The 4,973-nt window shown below is 37.1% G+C and overlaps 1 pseudogene; it reads right to left on the reverse strand.

Moving 5' to 3' along the window:
• Positions 1 to 672: 672 nt before the first annotated feature.
• LOC102281305 (protein FAM204A pseudogene) lies at positions 673 to 1,664 on the reverse strand (annotated as a pseudogene).
• Positions 1,665 to 4,973: the final 3,309 nt, after the last annotated feature.

Here is a 4,973-nt window from a genome sequence, read left to right on the forward strand (position 1 = left end):
ATATAGACACACACTTTCTTTATCCATTCATCCACTGATAGACACTTAGGTTGTTTCCATATCTTGGCTATTGTAAATACTGCTGCCATGAACATGGGGGTGCAAATATCTTTTATTATTTTTTTTAAAAATCAATTGCTGTTATTATGTGACTGTGAAATATCAACTCTACTGCCTCAAATAAAGAACCAATAATTACTTTTATAACACTAAAGTCATTTGTAAACACAATATCTTTCTTGCGTTTATGACTAATCCATTTTAAACAAATGCCAATCTTAAAAACACAACTCCAGAATAAGTGCAGTTACACTGAGTGCAGATAAGAAAGTAAGGAGCTCATTGGCTATGCTACACCAAATGGATGAAAAGTAAAATTGATTTTATACTGGAGGTCTATATAAATAAATTAAAAAATCCTTTTTCCCCTGTATGTATGCTTAGATTACTTGTACAAATAACTGAATATTCCATTTCATTCACTTCAATGGGATGAACTCTTTAGAAAAAGAATGAAAAATGATTTGATAATCAGCTCCCAAGTTTTATGCTTTTTTTTTATGTTTCCATCAATTTCCTGACATAGTTGGCATAAGCAGGAAAATCTTCTCAGTAAATCAAGCAATTGAAGACTCAAGTAAAGCCTCAAAGTTGTTGAAGAACTCTGGCAAGTCACGTATATCCCATGTTGCTTTTGGTTTCCCACCTCTTCTTTGCGTCAAATCTCCAGGCAAGTTTTTTTTTTTTTTCCACAAAAGCTGTGAATTTTCAGCATCCTTTTTGGCTTTTACAAAGTTGTGGCAGGCAATTGCTTTGGCAATTTTTACACCAAGCTCTAGAGTAGCTAGCTGGTTGTTGAGTTTCTCGGCCTTCTCAATGTTCCACGCTTCCACAACCTGGTCTATGCTCTTTTCAAGGCCCAAAGTTTCAACTTTATTTCAACAGTGGAGGTCAAACCTCTCATTGACTCCAAAAGACTAAGTCCCTTCCACTGGATTTCACTTGAAGACTGTTCATTACGAGACTCTTCTTCATTCTTTAATTTGCTTTTTCTGGAGTGTTTTCTTTTTTTCTTTCCTGATCTTTAAGTTGAGGTTTTTCTGTTCAGAATGCATTTTATGCAATTCTTGAAATTTATTCCACTATTTAAGGGAATTCCAGAGGGACACTTTTCATGTGCATTTACATTTGCCTTTGCTTCAGTGTTTGGTCCATCTGTAGGAATATCTTAGATCTCTGTCTTTGTAAAGATCTCATCTTCTTTACCCTAAGTTAAGTTCAGAGCTGTCTTATACGATCTCATCATCAGAATTCAACTCAACATCAATCTCACTTAGGTCAGGAGGCAGCAGACAACTCTATATCTTAAGACCTTGCAGATATCTTTTAAATTACGGTTTTCAAATAAATATCCAAACTGAAATTGCTGGATCATATGGTAGCTCTATTTTTAATATTTTGAAGAAACTCCATACTGTTTTTTTTTTGTAGTGGTTGCACCAATTTACATTCCCACCAGCAAGTGCACATGGGTTTCCTTTTATCCAGATCCTTGCTAACATTGCTATTTCTTCTTTTTGATAATAGTCATTCCAAAAGGTGTGAAGTGATATCTCATTGTGACTTTGATTAACATTTCCTTGATCATTAATGGTGTAGAACATCTTTTCATGAACTTGTTGGCCATCTGTTTGCTTTTTTGGAAAAATGCCTACTTAGAACTTCTGTCTATTTCTTAATCAGTTTTTAAAAATATTGAGTTGTATGAGTTTTAAAATGTGTTTTGGATATTAGCCCCCTTGTCAGATATATGATTTGCAATTATTTTCTACCATTCAGTAGGTTGCCTTTTCATTTTGTTGATGGTCTCCCTTGCTGTTCAGAAACCTTTTAGTCTGTAAGCCATGTGGTACAGCCAAAAAAAAAATATCACTCAGGATTCTAACTATCATCTTGCTGAAGTGTTGTAATCTTTTCGCTGGTGGAGGAGCTTGCCTCCATGTTGATGGTTAATGATTGATCAGAGTGGTGGTTGGGGCTGATGGCTGATGGTTGGGGTGCCTGTGGCAATTTCTTAAAATAAGACAACAATAAACTTCACTGCATCAACTGACTCTTCCTTTCATGAAAGATTTCTGTGTGTCATGTAATGCTATTTGATAGCATTTTACTCATGGTAGAACTTCTTTCAAAATTAGAGTCAATTCTCTCAAACCTTGCCTTGGATTTATCAACTAAGTTTATGTAATTTTCTAAACCACCTGTTGTCATTTCCACAGTCTTCACCAGGAACAGATTTCATCTCAAGAAACCACTTTCTGGTCATCCATGAGAAGCAACTCCTCATCTATTAAAGTTTAATCATGAGATTGCAGCAATTCAATCACATCCTCAGACTCCACTTCTTTTTAATTGAGGGAAAATTGCTTTACAATATTGTACTTGTTTCTGCCATACAACAATGCAAATCAGTAAGAAATATACTTATATCAGGCTGCATTTCTAATTCTAGTTCTTTTGCTATTTCCACTGCAGTTGATGTGACTTCCTCCACTGAAGACTTGAACCCTCAAAGTTGTCCATGAAGGTTGGAATCAACTTCTTCCCAACTCCTGTTAATGTTGATATTTTTATGCCTTCCCATGACTCATGAATGTTCTTAATGGTACCTAGAATAATAAATCCTTTCCAGGAAGTTTTCAATTGACTGCCCAGATCCACCAGAGGAATCATTATCTATGGCATCTGTAGCCTTACAAAATGTACTTCTCAAATAATAAGACTTAACAGTTGAAATGACTCCTTGATCCATGGGTTGCAGAATGGATGATGTGTTAGCAATTTAAAAACAACATTTATTGTTTGTAGACTTTTTGATGATGAACATTCTGACTGTGATATCTCACTGTAGTTTTGATTCGCATTTCTCTAATGAGTAACATTGAGCATCTTTTCATGTGTTTGTTAGCCATCTGTATGTCTTTTTTGGAGAAATGTCTGTTTAGGTCTTTTTTGCACTTTTTGATTGGGTTGTTTGTTTTTCTGATATTGACTGGTATGAGCTGCTTGTATATTTTGGAAATTAATCCTTTGTCACTTGTTATTTCATTTGCTATTACCTTTTCCCATTCTGAGGACTGCCTTTTCACCTTATTTCTAGTTTCTTTTGCTGTGCAAAAGATTTTAAGTTTAATTAGATACCACTTGTTTATTTTTGTTTTTATTTCCATTACTCTAGGAGGTGGGTCATAGAGGATCTTGTTGTGATTTATGTTACAGAGCATTCTGCCTGTATTTTCCTCTAAGAGTTTTATAGATTCTGGTCTTACATTTAGGTCTTTAATCCATTTTGAGTTTATCTTTGTGTATGGTGATAGGAAGTGTTCTAATTTCATTCTTTTACATGTACCTGCCCAGTTTTCCCAGCACCACTTATTGAAGAAGCTGTCTTTGCTCCATTGTATATTCTTGCCTTCTTTGTCAAAAATAAGGTAGCAATAGGTGTGGGGTTTATCTCTGGACTTTCTATCTTGTTCCACTGGTCTATATTTCTGTTTTTAAAACACATTTCTCCAAAGGAGACATACAGATGCCTAACAAATACATGAAAAGATGTTCAACATCACTCATTGTTAGAGAAATGCAAATCAAAACTACAATAAGATATCACCTCACACTGGTCAGAATGGCCATCATCAAAAAGTCTACAAACATAAACATTGGAGAAGATGTGGAGAAAAGGGAACCCTCTTGCATTGTTGGTAGGAATGTGAATTGATACAGCCAATATAGAAGACAGTATGGAGATTCCTTTAAAAAACTAGGAGTAAAACCACCATCAGTTCAGTCAGTTCAGTCAGTTCAGTCGCTCAGTCGTGTCCGACTCTTTGCGGCCCCATGAATCGCAGCACACCTGGCCTCCCTGTCCATCACCAACTCTTGGAGTTTACCCAAACTCATGTGCATTGAGTGGGTGATTCCATCCAGCCATGTCATCCTCTGCCATCCTCTTCTCCTCCTGCCCCCAATCCCTCCCAGCATCAGAGTCTTTTCCAATGAGTCAACTCTTCGCATCAGGTGGCCAAGGTATTGGAGTTTCAGCTTTAGCATCAGTGCTTCCAATGAAAACCCAGGACTGATCTCCTTTAGAATGGACTGGTTGGATCTCCTTGTAGTCCAAGGGACACTCAAGAGTCTTCTCCAACACCACAGTTCAAAAGCATCAGTTCTTTGGTGCTCAGCTTTCTTCACAGTCCAAATCTCGCATCCATACATGACTACTGGAAAAATCATAGCCTTGGCTAGACGGACCTTTGTTGGCAAAGTAATGTCTCTGCTTCTGAATATGCTATCAGGTTGGTCATAACTTTTCTTCCAAGGAGTAAGCGTCTTTTATTTTCACGGCTACAATCAACTCTGCAGTGATTTTGAAGCCCAAAAAAGTAAAGTCTGACACTGTTTCCACTGTTTCCCCATCTATTTCCCATGAAGTGATGGGGCCAGATGCCACAATCTTAGTTTTCTGAATGTTGAGCTTTAAGCCAACATTTTCACTCTCCACTTTCACTTTCATCAAGAGGCTTTTTAGTTCCTCTTCACTTTCTGCCATAAGGGTGCTGTCATCTGCATATCTGAGGTTATTGATATTCTCCCGGAAATCTTGATTCCAGCTTGTGCTTCTTCCAGCCCAGCGTTTCTCATGATGTATTCTGCATATAAGTTAAATAAGCAAGGTGACAATATACAGACTTGACGTACTCCTTTTCCTATTTGGAACCAGTCTGTTGTTCCATGTCCAGTTCTAACTGTTACTTTCTGACCTGCATGCAGGTTTCTCAAGAGGCAGGTCAGGTGGTCTGGTATTCCCATCTCTTTCAGGATTTTCCACAGTTTATTGTGATCCACACAGTCAAAGGCTTTGGCATAGTCAATAAAGCAGAAATAGATGTTTTTCTGGGACTCTTTTGCTTTTT

This window comes from Bos mutus, chromosome X (genome assembly GCF_027580195.1).
Source record: "Bos mutus isolate GX-2022 chromosome X, NWIPB_WYAK_1.1, whole genome shotgun sequence".
Taxonomy (NCBI): domain Eukaryota; kingdom Metazoa; phylum Chordata; class Mammalia; order Artiodactyla; family Bovidae; genus Bos; species Bos mutus.